This window comes from Cupressus sempervirens, chromosome 7 (assembly GCF_028749045.1).
Source record: "Cupressus sempervirens isolate cs-2001-9-10 chromosome 7, ASM2874904v1, whole genome shotgun sequence".
Taxonomy (NCBI): Eukaryota; Viridiplantae; Streptophyta; class Pinopsida; order Cupressales; family Cupressaceae; genus Cupressus; species Cupressus sempervirens.
In genome coordinates this window covers 702,553,471-702,569,574 of record NC_143124.1, presented here as the reverse complement: position 1 = coordinate 702,569,574, position 16,104 = coordinate 702,553,471, and the positions used below count along the sequence as shown (strand labels likewise).

Here is a 16,104-nt window from a genome sequence, read left to right as displayed (position 1 = left end):
ATTTGAGTGAAGAGAAAAATTTCATCCAAAAGTGAAAACCTGGCAAACAGGCGCTTTGGGCAAGTACCATGGTGAAAACCTGGCAAACAGGCGCCATGTGTAATCAGTTATTGCTCCTCCATCTATCAGGATTCCATCTGGTCTTTTCCCCCTCCATCATTCCTCGATCATATCCTTCATATTGCAAGACATCCTTGGTCCCTTATTATGGATCACGAACTGGTTAATGTCCTTTGTTACCTTGCCTAAGCATCCCCAGTCTGCACACACACTCTGTCATTGGCCTTTGTACATAGTTTGCGTCTTGTTTGGGGGCATATTACCTACATGGTGCATGAGTTTGAATTTTAACTGGGGGCATATCCCTAAGTTCTTTCTATCCATTGGACCTATCGCATAACGGATTGGAGCTAACACTTGTTTATGCTTATACGATCCTGAAAAAAATCCTAAAAATTCAAATACAATCTTGAAAAAATCCCTAAAAATCATAAAATGTACTGAAAAAATCCCTAAAAATCATAAAATGTCCTGAGAAAATCACTAACAATCACATAATGTCCTGAAAAAATCCTTAAAAAAATTCAAATACAATCCTGAAAAAAGCACTAAAAATCATAAAATGTCCTCAAATAAACCCTAAAAATTGTAAAATGTCCTAAAGAAATTAGTTACACAAAAAAATCAAATATCTCCACAAAACCCTAAAAATCACAAAACTCGTCAAAAATTTGCAATAAACCTTGCACATTTTCACTATGGATAACCACCCCTTTTGCATAAACACTTGCACTTTGCAGACTGAAAATCAAAGCGCTATGCTTTAATGCCAATCACAATATCTATGCAGCATGAACCAACAATCAATCCAACATGTCACTATGAACTTATCAACTGAATCCACAACCAGAACTATCAGATCATCAACATGTCAAACACTATCTAAACACCTAAAACATTAACAAGAACGTAATAATGGACAAGAATAGTTGTTGGCTCACACTGTTTAGTGAGTGATTTATTTTTTTCTTTGTTTTTCTTTGATCATGTTCCTATGCCACTCGATGATATAAAACTAATCTATGAGACTGGCCAGGATCGTTAATGGTCATCTTTTTCTATTTCTATCTGTTACAATGTACTTTTGAGAGTCTGGGGCATGTACATATGACTCAGGAAGGACAAGTTCATTCTCTGTTTGCATCGTGCTTGTTTACGCAAGAGGCTTGCATTTGCGCTCTGGCCCTTTATGCCATGATGCGTTGCATTTCATTTGCCATATCAAAATAAAGCTCCATTTGACATATAGTGCACTTTCTAGAAGCAAAAGTCTTTCCATCATACTAACATCTCCTCATCTCATCTTTCTTCTTCATCTCATTCTCCATCACCATGATCATGTCTTCTAATTCACCAAATCATCTTCATCTTGCATTCATGCATTCTTGCATCATCCTACGCTATCAATCAACTTTCTATGGCTTTCCACCTGGTTCAATAGTCTGACATTTGTCTCATCATCTTTGACCAAATACGACCATTTTTTATGATTTCCCTCATGTTATGACATCTTTCCATCATTTTGGTCATGCACGCACAATTTCGGGTCTACACTCTAGGCCTCATAACTTTCACATTTTAGCTCTGATTTTCATTCTGTCAGTTGCTATGGTTTTGTCTTCTTGTTGTTGATAAATTGAATTATCATATGCTTATCTTAGTCAATTTTTTGAGGGGGCACCCATATATATCATCCCTACTCGGGCATGTTATGGCTTTCTCATCAGTTATTCTTTGATACAACGCTCTAAATCACATTGTATCAAAGAGGGGCAAAATGTAGATGCTCAAAAATGGTTCACATCTACGACCTCATCACTTCTTCATACTAATTTGTCCGATTTTCTCATTCTAATAACTTCGATCTTTTGGCCAGATTGACCATATTTCGTCATTTGTATCCCCTTTCACATCAATTTCATATCAACTCGGAATCATATCAAATCACCCCAAATCAACTCAGAATCACTCGAATCAACCCAAAACATACCATACATCTCAAATCAATCATCATTTATCCACTCCTAGGCATTGTTGTGGCTTTCAGTGCCTTGGAAACCTATCAACTTATCAATCTTATCAATCTGACCTTAGTACTATCATGTCTCTCAGTGCTAGGTCAAACTATCATTCATGTCATCCAATCTTTGACATTGTTGAGGCTTTCAATGTCAGATCATAGCATCATCAACCATTTTAATAATATTGACAGCGTCCGTCCATGTTATTATGATCAAACCTTATCAATCAATTTCAATCATGTAGCATTTACAATGTTGGTTAAATGTTACATATCAACCAATTCATGTCATGTGTCCTTGGCATGTTATCAACATCAATCAATCAATTTGACCATGGCTTTGGTCTACTTTCCATCATCTTATTCGATATCCATCATTGTCACATTTTCATCAAAGGATACGGTCGCATTCATTTAATCAACTTGGCCAATCATCTGCTAATTTTCTCTATAGGATTAAATAACCCATAATTTAATCCTATTCCTTCTAATTATTCTTCCCAATTATCATCCTCAATTAATTAATTTTATTAATTAATTGATTCATTATCTGCAAACCATGGAAATTCTTAATTTCCTAAGTTCCATTTTTCATCATTAAATCCATTTTCTACTAATTCTTATTTTGTGGAATAAGAGGATTTTTAATTCAAATATTCCATAAAATATTGCATCATCATGACACTTGGATGTGACACCTCATGGATTCTCCTTTGACACTTGGTTGAGATTTGTCATAATCAAATATTATTACCTCTTACGCATGTCTCTATTTGGCTTCTTTGTAATAGATTCTTGGCTTTAAGTGGGTTGAGGTGTCTTATGACGCGTCATAGATTCTCTTCCACATTTAGCCAAGTTTGACTTGAATGTGTCATAGAATCTTACTTTTGGCATATTCTGTCATATGCGTCATAGGAATCTCTTGCCACATCACATGTCTGTGGGTGACAAATCCAATGCTCTCACCCTACATGAAGATTATAAAATGAACACTCTTTCTCTCATTTTGGATCCTTGAATCTAGAATGCTTAAGTCTTGAGTCCTTGAATCTTTGAGTTTTTGAGTCTCTACTAATTTGCATTTTGCATCCTCACTCTCACAATAAAATCACACTTCAAGTATTCTCATGGCTTTATCCCTATCATAGGCTTTTGCTTCAATCTTGTGTGCACTATAGGCAAATTGGAGCTACAATCATTTGGAGAAGAAAGAAGGACATGGGAGCTACAAACGGAAAAGGGAGTTTTTTTATTATGTTTGCTTTCTTTTGTTTAGTTTGGCTTTCATGGTAGACTAGTGGGTGCTAATACATGTTGATTGAGTTTGTGATTTTCTCATAGTGTGTTATGCATTTTAACCCGTTTTCTGGTCCTACAATATTTTTCAAATGTCTAACGATCGGTGTATTTGATTTTTGCAAATATTAGGGCACACAAAAATACATATTTTAAAACCTTATATTATATATTATTTCCTAAGTGATTGTGTGTTTAATATTTCCACAGGCCCGCATCTTTTCATCTGTTAGATCATGAAGGATCAACGAACGTTGCTTTGTCACTATCAGAATTTGTAGAACTTTTTGTCATAACAACATAGCCATAATTTTCCACATAGAACCATGGGCTCATCTTTCTCTAGTCAGCACAATCATTAATTGGTTTGATTTCTCCATCGTTTGATCTTCTGAGATCTATGGTTGTCGCTTTATCATTTTAAAGAAATGCTTGAGTTTTATTTTATGTGAAAAAATGACAAATGAACACATGTCCATGGTGGACCTTCCTTCTTGTGGCTGGTGGAGTTGTTAGAGCAGGTTCCAGTTGGCAGGTTTTCATTCACCCTTCGAGCATGGGCTAGTGTTTCTTTAGTATGTTCATCCACTGTTAGATCAAAGATCATCCATGGTTGTCACTTTGTCACTTTGTAAAGATGTGCGGGTGTTATTTCATGCGAGATAGCAAGCAATCAACATATGGCATGTGGGTCCATTCTTCCAATATGAGTTGCCAAGGTTGAAAGGGAATGCTAGATAGGATGCCAAGTGGTGCTAGGATGGACTTCGTATGAGTTGTATTAATGTCCAGATTCGTCGAGGGTCCACACATCTGCGAAGGTGGATGCTGAGTGTTCAGTGGGCTTGAAAGTTCTACAAGGCAAGCATAGTAATAACGAAAGATTTTCATGACCGTGTTGGAAATACTCAAGACTAGCTAGGTTACTGAGAAGGGAGGGGTGAATTAGTAACCTCAAACACTTTAAATCAATTTAGCACTTAACCATATAAATCATTCATCATTCATTCGTCTAATCTACTGCATGCATGAGAAAATATAAACATTCATAACACATGAACACAGTATTTTGGTGATCTAGAAACCTTCCAAATAGAAAGTAAAATTGGGGTGGGGATGATACCCACAAAACTTTACTACTACAATATAAAGTTGGCCTATTAGGGCTTACATTGACCACTTCTGATGATTTTCCCTATTAAGAGCAATTTGGACTGCTAGGTCCACCTTGTTAGAGGTTCTACAAACATACAATGAAGTATGCACTTTGTTAGGAGATTTATACAAAGATTGTTAAGTCTACCATGTTAAAGGATTTGGAAAAATGATTCACCTATCAGAATGAAGCAGTAGATCTCACTTACAACTTGATTTTTGAATAGATCTTGAAGTATAGATCACCTCTTGTGACTAATATATCTTTGCTGCTCCTTAATGACCTTGTTGAATACTCTATTTTGCTGTTGATTCACATTTTCTCTTCTCAAACATTACATATCCATTCCTTAAAATTCCATGATAATAATAATACAATACATTACATATATACCATTCCAATATTTACAATTGCAAGGTCAGCTAAAACATGAGTAAACAAATATTACTGAGTTGTCTAAACAGTAAAAAAAACTTGGGCTCTCCAAGCTGACTTGGTGACCTTTTAATGCTTAGCATCCACTACATTACTCAGCATCATCATGCACTCAGTAGAAGTAGAAGCTTGGTCCATAGTAATCACACAACGTAACTTGGAACTCGGTAACCATTGGAGACTTGGTAGATATAGTGTCACTCGATGAATACTGAAACCTTCGTTTACCTTGATGTCACTTGGTAAACACTACACATCCATTACTTGGTAGAAACTAGTTGCATATCATGCAAATTGATGACTCGGTGGATACTGTAAAGCTCAGTAACTATTATTTGTTTAGTAAACATTGTTGAACTGCACATTCACTCGGTAGCCTCAAGAATACTTGGTGTGAACTGCTTAACTATTGAACTTACAAAGTAACCACTAAATGCTTGGTATAAACTGTGGACTGAGTGATGAGATCGATAAGCATTCAGAATCAAATAGGTGTTGTCACTAATGAAAAAATACAACATAATGCTAACAATCTCCCCCTTTGGCATTAGTGACAAAAACACTTATGTGTCAAAAGCTATGTATACTGACATTCTGATTTTTTATTTTTCAAAATTGATCTTTGTAAAGCTACTGTATATACATATCTTACATATCTCCCCCATACATATGGCATAATATATACATAGCTTTTATTTGTACATATATCAATTCATTTTCTCTTTTGATTTCTCCACAAGTCTCTTTACTCCTCGTGTTCTCTCCCTTGTTCATCTCATACTCCCCCTTTTTGACAATAATGCCAAAGGGTATAAACAATATATTCAAATAGAGACATCAAAATGTGAGAGAAATTCGGAGTGTACCATGAGAATAAGAGCCAAAGTCTTATCCCAATTATCTTGCAAAATTGGGCAGGTGGAGAGGGCCGCTTGAACTTTTGTAGAAAGTTTGATCATATGATCTACTACTAAAAAATTGTTGTCTTGGACCAATGTTTTTGAATATGCAATATGTTTTTGCATTGGGTCCATAATTGGAAGGATCATATTCTAGATATCAATCAGTGTAGACCTAATCCTGACTTCCTCTCTGAGTAACTCTGTCTGCATTTCTGACAAAAATTTCAGCTTCATGTGATGTGTTGAGCTTGAACTAGGGTCAAGCTATAACCTTTGAGCACTAGCCTTCATGTCCACATCAATCTTATTCAATTTCTCCTTAATATCCTTGGTATACTCGATAACATCACAAAGCTTGCCAAAAAGTGATGTTACATTAGTGAAGGATTGTTCAAGGTTGCTCAAAATTGAGGATAAATCTACCTGATTTATTGCAATATGCTCAAGCACCTTATTGTCAAATTTCTTCTCTACCTTCTCAATGAGCTTCTCTTGACTAGAAGTGTCCTCATTGAACTTATTTATAGCCTCTTCTAATTGTAACAAAATGTGTTGAGATGGATCAACATCAACACCTATAGCCTTAGTAATTATTATTTTGGCATTCTCAATTATTGTAAATTCTTTGTCTTTCTCTTCTCTAAGCTGCTTCTGCCTTGCCTTTTACTCTAAAATCTGATTAACCAATCTCATTTCATTGGTTGTGGCAGTGTCCAAATCTATCTTAGGGATAACAATTTATTTGTATTTAGGCAAATAGAGCCACCCTAGCCGTAGAGAAAACTAAGAGTGAAGATTGTGTCTCCTTACTAAAGATGATTATCCATATGAAGGCTAAGGAGGTTGTGGAAGCAAAGATCTTGCCTAAAGGAGATGAGCCTTTATTCGAATGGCTCCAGAGCATGCAATTCAAGTCTGGGATGATCATGGCAGCAAAGGAAGGACTTAAGGAAATAGAAGCTAAAGAGAAAAAGGATCAAGACAAAGATTATGAACTCCTAAGAAGTCTACATACAGACTCACAAACTAGTGGACAAGGGAAGGGAATCATTGGAGTAACCATCATGCAAACAAACTTCTCCAACTTCATAGATAGTTTGACGGGGATATCTTCTAGTCAGCATAATAGAGTTTTCGAGCTCCAAAAATTTGGTGGGTGTGTACACGTGACCATGGAGGAATTGCAAAAGTGGTTAAATTTTGTCAAAGATTTAGCTAGAGAGCATTCTAAATGGCTCTTAAGATACACTAATGTACATGTTCATAAGCATGAGGAATTGATTCCAATTATTGTCACCGCAAAGGCCTATAGGTAAAAACCATAAAAGGGAAAGAATGTGAAGTGATTCATATTCCGCCTCTTTTGTATTTTGATTTAATGATTGTAAGGGACAAATTGGCTCATTTCCATTTGTCATTTCTGAAGAGATAAACCGATTTAAATTCTTTTGTAATGGTCATCTTGGAATCCTATATGTACTAGATTGAAAGATTAATAAAAGGTCAGCTAATTTTGGTGTGAGATACTTTATGTTGTAGAGAAAATTGAATGGTATTTTGTGTCAATTATTATCTATTCTATTATATTTTGTGTTAATTTTATGTGTTCTCTTTCGTCTGAATTAAATCAAGGAACAAACAAAGCTTCACTCCTCTATTTTGAGGTAGCAAACTAAAGATGATAGTATTGTTATCATAGGTTCAGGAGAAATCTCTTTCGTGTTTTCTTTCAAGCCAGTCTTCCCATCTCTGTGGTTAATTTCCTACTGGTCCAAGTTTAGTTTTAGCTAGCATGCATTATCGAATCATTATACCTTGTAGGCTTAGTTAATCTTTAAATACCAATCTTTCCTAAGTTAGTTCTTGTTTAGGTCTAGCTTGGTTTTCCTTTTTTGTTCTCGGGATAATAACACACCCCATTTTAGATTAAAAAACAAACATAATTCATTGTAAATTACTATGCAATAGGGAGTTGTACCTAAGAATTCAAAGGAAAGTTAGCCTTTTCAAAACAACTTTCCAACTATTGTAACCAAATGTTGTTCACAAATTTGGGTTTTTAAGAGTTAAAAGAACAATTTGTTTACCAACAAAATGAACATAAGCAAATGAGTCAATTAACAAGAGGATAAGATACTTGGCTCTAATTTGTGACACAATTGTTTTTTACCATAACTTGAATAAATTGATTTTCCCTAGTTTGATGTGTCACATTCTACTTTTTATGGAATTCAATTTTACATTCCTTATATTCAATCTTAATTTAGATATATTTGTTTTGATGCATGAAACTCAACTGTACCATGTGTCTTAGTGGATTGGTACAATACTTATTCAATAGAGTTATTTTGTCACTGCCAATACTTGAATGTGACCAATGTGGTGTTTATGAACATTGTTAGAAGATTGTTGACTTAATAAGGAATAAGTTATCCTTGATAAGTAGGAGATAAATTCCACAGCAAGTCGAATTGTGATATTGCTATCAGGATCATTACTATGTGATTTTTGAGTCAAACTCATTGACCCATGTTTCATGAGTAGTGATTCAACATGAATCCATCTCTCATGAGAATAAATAGAACACTTAGCACTCATTGGATCTATGTGAAACTCATAGGGGTGAAGCACTAAGACTTCCCAAGAGGTCACCCATCTCAATACTACTCCAGCCTGAGCGCACTTAACTATGGAGTTTCCTCCATGTTTAAACCCAAAGCTTGCAACCCCATTTGCAAAACCTTCACCAAGTGTTGTGCCTTATGAACCATTAATTAGAAAGCCCATGAGTGCTACGTGTTCCATTTATTCTCATGAGAGATGGATTCATGTTGAATCACTACTCATGAAACATGGGTCAATGAGTTTGACTCAAAAATCACATAGTTAAAATCCTAATAGCAATATCACAAGTTATCCTTGGTCAACCCTTTGTTTATTTAGATTAATGATAATGAACGATTTTAAAGACAACATACAAAACAATGCACACGAGCTATATGAAGATAAATAAAATTTGATTATTTGTTCCTGCAAAAAATTGAAGCATGCTCTAAAGATTTCATAGTGAATTACATATGAATTAATTAGAGAGGTCAAAGAATTAGTTTTTAAATTTAAAATATTAAAAATGGATTAGTGACATAGGAACGAACATTAAGATAAACTACCTTCCCAAAGTATGTAGGAATCATATAATTGTGAATTTAAACATATTATATTAAATTTAAGACCTATTATTTAAGTAAATACAAAACTAAGGAAAAATGATATGACTATACAAGTTTCACCACTACCAATACTAATTTTAATGCATAAATAATTATAAATTTCGACTACATTTTTATGTATTAATTTTCTTTAAAAAAATTAAATATTTAAATAATAAAAATATTTAAATAGTAATTGCCTTTAAATCAATAATAAAAAAACATAATTTAAAATCAACATGAGTAATTGCTTATTCATAATTTTATTTTAAATCTCAGAAGAAACAGATTTTCAAATTTCTTAGGAAATATCTAACCGTTGCGAAGAAGCCGGAAAATAAGAAAGGAGGGGAGCAAAAGATGTTAAAATAGGAAAATTTGGAATTTAAATAATTCTACATCCTACGAAATCCACGAATGTTTTTTTTCGTTTGATTTTATTCTCCTGTTTGTTCTTTGTTTTTCTTTGCATTTTGCATTGTATGTAGGGTTTGTATTTGCATTTTTCTTTTTCTTTTTCTTTTGTGCAGGGTTTGTACAGTGTGCACACTGATCTGTTTGTTTAGGTTCTTCTGTTGAATTTGTGTTTTACTGTTTGAATTTTTGGTCCGTTCATTTATTGTTCATCTGTTATATGTTTTGTATTTTATTTTTTTGGAGTTTTTGGGTTTTATTTGGGTAGTAGAGTGGAGGAAGATGCAGGAAGAACAAAGGAGCGACGGCAGCTAATGGAATCAAATTCTTCTTCTCAGGTATTTAATCCATTTATTTGTTATTGTTAATCCAAAAATATGATCTGAATGTGCATAGAATTCGGGGAAGACATGATATATTTTTGGTCCGTTCATTTATTGTTCATCTGTTATATGTTTTGTATTTTATTTTTTTGGGTTTTTGGGTTTTATTTGGGTAGTAGAGTGGAGGAAGATGCAGGAAGAACAGAGGAGCAGCGGCAGCTAATGGAGTCAAATTCTTCTTCTCAGGTATTTAATCCATTTATTTGCTATTGTTAATCCAAAAATATGATCAGGGCAAAACATATTGTATGTATCAGACTCTTCTGAGTGTGCATTGAATTCGGGGAAGACATGATATTGCAATTTAATTAAGGAATTCAAATTATTTAATATTGGAACAAGGTCTATGTCTTCAATTTTGCTCAGATTTCTATATTTATTTGTCTAGTTTCTGGGGTACCTTTTTTCTCCGAATATATCTGAAATTTTGACAAACTTTTAATGTCTGTGACTTGTTTTCAGTCTCTGTCAGTGGTCTCTGTTTTAAATAACATATACATTTAATCTGTACTTTATGACTTGATTTCAGCTGTTTGTTTCCAGTTGTTTCCAGTTAAGGGCGGATCTGTCTAATTCTCTGTCCCTTCCTTCAACCTACCACTTTCCAGACATGCGTTGCTTAGAGAAATTTCATAATCGTGTTGAAATTGAGATCAAAGCTCTGTGATAAATTTTAACTAACAAATCCCATAGATTTCCCAGATGTTTAATTCCTGCAATAATTTTGAGAAGAATTTTGTGTTTCGACCTTTAACTTTGAACTTTGTCGTGTTTCCGCCAGAATTCTTGAAGGCTACTCTTGTTAAACTAACAGCTTCTTTTGTAACCTGCCCCTGTAATTGAATCAAAACCACTCAATTTTGTGTGCGAACTTTGCTTCCGGCCTTGTCTATCATTGTATGGTCAAATCATTCAGGATGAATAGGTGCCTCTTCCTTGCTTCGAAAGCCGGTGATCTTGATGAAATTCAGAGATTACATAAGCAGAACAGGGATGTCCTGCTTGAACGCACTTTCCAAAGAGATACCGCTCTTCATATTGCTACGAGAAACCCTCTTTAGCTGAAGCTCGAAAATCGGCAATCTAAATCTGGTCAAATTTCTGCTAAAACAGAGTTCTAACTGTTATCTCAATAAGTTAAAGTTTAGAGATGATTTCGAGGACCTTGTGAGGGACGCAATTTGCGTTGATTATCCTTTCCTGTCTTAATTGATTCCGTTAAACTGCTGTCAGATTCTGTGGAATCTTCCTTGGATGCTTGGTTTAGTCGTATTATGTGCCATGTGTCCAGGCGTTCCTCTTGCAATTGTTATCACTTCACTTTCCTCTCCCTCGATCAGTTTTGCCAGTCCAAAATCCGAGACCTTAGCGTTAAAATTTCCATCCAGAAGAATGTTGTGGGGTTTGATGTCTAAATGTATTATTTGATGTTGGCATTGCTCATGTAAATAGGTCAATCCCCATGCTATATGAAGCGCTATTTTGGATCTGGTCTTCATGTCGAGAAAATTCTGATGGATATCTGATTTGCCGAATACCCATTTGTCCAGAGATCCGTTTGGTAGAAACTCATAAGCAAGCATTCGGTGAGATTTCTCTGCACAGACGCCTATCAATCTTACGAGATTCAGGTGATGGATGTTGCCTAATGTCTCCACTTCTCCCTTAAATTCTTTTGCTCCTTATCCTGCTCTGTCGAGCCTCTTCACTGCGATCTTTGTACCATCACGAAGACTGCCTTCGTAAACTGAACCGAAACCCCCACTGCCGAGCTTCAGCGAGAAAGCATTTGTTGCATCTTTCAATTCTAGGAATAAGAATCCCAAGGGTAACCATGTGTGCAAGCTCAGAGGAGCTTCTGCATCATCATTCTCACTTTTATCTCATTTTTGCTTCCGTTTAGATTTTCTAGATCTCGCTATCAAGACCCACGACACGACAATCATTACAACCATCCCACCGACAACAGAAACACTGACACCTATAACGGAGAGCTTAGTGTTCTTAGGACTGCTACTCTTGAATTTAATATAAGCAGGTAGAGATTGGACTCCAGATAGCAAGATGCACTAGAATGATTCTAGAGATGTCATACCTGAAAATTTACAAGAGCAATTTGTGAGGCAAAGGGCTTTACATTCCTCTCCTGAGCTCCAGGAACTGATGATTTTTTATGCTTCCCATTGTGGGTTTTTCTGGACAGATGAGAGGACTGCGTTGATTTTTTGTGCTTATTTTGCTCTCAAACCAGATCCTCAAAGGAACCTGAGATAGAACCAGAGCCGATTATGAATGTTTTGATGTTTGTGTAGCTTGTTTGTACTTACTACTGAACAGAGAAAAGGCAAAGCTTCCGCCAGGCCCGCGAGGGCTACCTGTTTTGGGGAACCTGCTCGCCCTCGGTTCGAATCCCCTCCAGTCTCTTTACTCCTTCTCCAAGCGCTATGGCAGCCTTGTGTTTCTCAAACTGGGTAGCACCCCGGCCATTATAGCTTCCTCCAAGGAATCCGCAACTGTCATTCTCAAGACTTTCGATTCCGATTTTGCCATGTCTTCCCACTGGCCCTACCTTCGAAAATTATGCATTTTCCATTTATTGACCCCCAAATGTCTTCAAAAGTGGCAGCACTTCCGAGAACAAGAGATGGTACTCTTGCTCGCCTCCATCTTGACGTGGTAGAGTTTCTTAATGTCTTTACTTCCAATGTTGTTGGACAGATGACGCTCACGATGAGATTGTTTGACGTTATAATGAAGAGGCTGCTCATTTCAGAGTGTTGATGGATGAGTTCTTAGCAGAAGGTGGTTGTTTCAGGATTGGGGATTTCCTTCTGGAGTTGGTTCTATCTCAGGTTCCTTTGAGGATCTGGTTATATCCTTGTTTTTTTGCTTCATTTGTTCTTTTGGGACGTTTTCACTTAAGACACAAGCAATGTTTTTCTTTGCCTGATCGAGTTTTAGATTCCATAGATACTCTCTTGAAGCTAGTTGTGCCCTTGCTTGTCTGTCCATTTTGGTCCTTTGAAGCTATTCCAGCTAACCCTAATTGTTTACTTAATACAATCCCAGCCAACTTGGCTCCTACGTTTTTACTACTTCCCCCCTTTGTTGCTCTGTGTTTATTTGGTAATATAGGCATTACACATGTTGCAGCCTTCGATCCATATACTATTTCTAGATTTGCAGGCATATTCTTGGTTGCCTTCTCTTTCTTTGATTCGTCTTTGAATTCTGAATCTCGTTTGGGAGGTTCCTGCTGATCTCTACTATTTCCTAGATTTGGAACATCTTGCACCAGTGCAAACTTGGGTTTCTTAGCCCTTCACATGTTTAAATTTATTGAATCCTCCAATGGTCTCTTTTCGTCATTATCAAAGATCAACTCTGTTATATTTAAGCTGAATGAAATTTGGATTATAATAGCTTGAGTCGATGATTTCTTTAGGATTTTTGTCTTCATCATAATTCATTTCATCATCACCACCATCAATCTCCTTTAACCAACGATCAGTACTATCATTGTCATTGCCTCTTTTACTTTCTTCAGGGCCATCAAACTCATTCCGGTCCTCGCCTCCATCTTTTTGTGGGGTATCCTTGGCTGGTTTTGGCACATGTTGTCGTCCATTTTCCAAAGCAGGTATGGAACTCATCCACCAATCATATGACTGTGCCATTTGAGTTTCGTGGATAGAAATACAGCCATCTGCTTTTTCCACATCTTGATGAGTTTCTTTATGCTAACTTCTGATTTTGTCTACTTTAATGACTTGTCAATCACATATTGAGGCTGTGAAGCATAACATAGAAGCCATGGTTTGAGCAGCTCATCATCAAATTTCTTCCAACAATCCTCATCCTAATTGCTGAATGAATTCTATTTGAGCACACAGCGGACAGTTTTAGGGACTACGAATAAACTGGGCCACCAAGAAAACAGAGCTGGATGCAATGAACCAAATTTTTATTTCAAGATTAAGTTGCCATTCATAAAAGAAAATATAAACATGATCATGGTCCACCTTTTTGTTTTGGTATCAGTTTCCGGCGTTCATCCTGCATTGATCCTTTTTTTTGTAAGAGGAAAGAGAAAAGTTGTGTTTTGAGGATTCAGAAATGAGTGTGTAGTGGTAAGCAAACTTGCTTCTCCTGGTTTCCCTTGCATTCTTCAGGAGAGTCTAGTCCGAGTCCCTGATTTGTAATTTGTATATGGAAGTGTAGTTAGTTTTCTTATGATTATTAGTGTTTTTTTTTTTGTTGTATTGGTTTTCCAGATTTTGTAACAGCCATGGCTAACATCTTTTCTTTTCTGATAAAGACATGATGTTCATGTGAATACTTTTTTTTTTTTTCATTTATTCCTTATTCTCTCTTTTACTTATTATTTATTATTCTTTCTTTACTCATTCTGATGATGTAAAAAAATTACACAATTGAATTTAGAAATAAATAATAGCAATGAATGCCTCTTTTTGTTCATAATCACATTGTTGTTCTTAACTCAGGTTCTTTTGTATTCTATTTCCATTATTGTTGTTTATGAGATGTTGTCATTATGAATGTGAAGTCTAATATCTATGAGAAAAGCTTAGTTAATTATGTTGATGGAATGTCTGTAATGTGAAGTCTAATTATCTGATTCCAACATTGAATTTTTTTTAATTGTGTTTTCATAATCACATTGTTCTTCTTAACTGGGTTCTTTCATTGGTTTCATTGAGAATTACATTTGAATTACCCTAATGATATTAATAATGACCTCTGATGTATGTCTACTATATTTTCACAATTATTTCTCTTAAGTTTTAGTTATGTAAGTGCTCATTCTATGTTGTCACTCACTTTGTTTGACTGCTAATCATGTTTTCTGTAATGATAATCATATACTTATCTTAATATTCATCATTTATATTTTAATTGTAAGAATGTTTGGATTATTTTTTATGTCTAATAGATTTATTTGTACTTACTTTTATGTTCTTGCAGGAAAAGCTCCTGAGGAGATGTTCAAAGGTAATATAAATTAGTTTAAATTTCACAAATCTTCGGATCATTATGTTTCAATGTATTTCTTGATTAAATATTAGTCAAGTTATGAAATGCTAACTACAACAACTTACAGAATTTGTAGCTATCAGAACTGTTGGTGGCTTGATATAATGAAAAGAAGCTGAAATCATTGAAGTTAATGTGCTTGGTGCTCTTGGAAAGAAAAAAAGAGACATGAGACTTGGTATGTAAATGTTCTTAATATTTTAACTTTTCTTGATGACATTTTTTCAACTACCTACTTAATATTTTAACTTTTCTTGATGACATTTTTTCAACTACCTACCCTTATAAATGAAATTGCAACTCTTATTGAAAATGATAGGCTGAGTGACGGGCTTGGTAGTTTATTTGCTATGGTATTATATCATATTTATTTTTCTCTAAAAGATGCAAGACAAATAGGAAAATAGAAAACTATAAGATCTTTAAAACTGAATGGTTTTCTTACTGGCTAAGTCTAGTAGCATCGTAAATGTAATTTCTATACAGATTTTAGATTTTCCTACATTTATATTTTACTGTATTGATATTTGTTGCATTACAGTGATTGATTTATAACTAAATTGGCAATGATTGGATCGCAGGATTAACAAGATTGTCAAGTATTTATTTGATACCAAGGATCCTCCAAGTCCCAAGCAATGTTTTCAGCTAGTTATTTTTTAGCAGTATGGAAAGTTTGAGCATATTGTTAAAGTAGCAGCAAAGCATGTTATTAAAGTTATTTCTCATTATTTCAATACTATTTTGATCAAACATTGATCTAATAGTTTTTGTAACATGTAAAAATACAATGCTTAATAAAAGAAAGTTAGTGGAAAGGGTTAAAAGCCCCTTCAAAGACTAAAGGGAATGCCCATTGGCCATGGTCATTCCTTAGATTCCTTTTTGTTTTGACAGCTTAAAGAATGGTCAATAGGCCCAATGTCATTCTTTAAGGCATGTCTTGTGTCTCTTGTGTTTTTTTGGTTAGTTTTTAATTTCCTAATATTAATGTTAATATTAAAGTCGTCAATCATAATTTCATTTAAATAAATGCATCATTTATGCATCACATCACAAGACACTCAATAATGACACTCATAAATCATCATATTATGAAACCAAGTTGAAATAAGTATATCACCATAAGAATCTTCTTGTTTTGACCCATCACATATTAACATTGTTCATA

General features: G+C 34.9%; 1 long non-coding RNA gene across 1 annotated transcript; it reads left to right on the top strand.

The window, feature by feature from the left end:
* The first annotated feature begins 9,479 nt into the window (after window positions 1-9,479).
* LOC149549153 (uncharacterized) lies at window positions 9,480-15,872 on the top strand. Its single transcript, XR_016354451.1, has 5 exons — window positions 9,480-9,833; window positions 9,998-10,064; window positions 14,865-14,891; window positions 15,001-15,111; window positions 15,515-15,872. It is a non-coding gene; the product is annotated as an uncharacterized LOC149549153 (long non-coding RNA).
* Window positions 15,873-16,104: the final 232 nt, after the last annotated feature.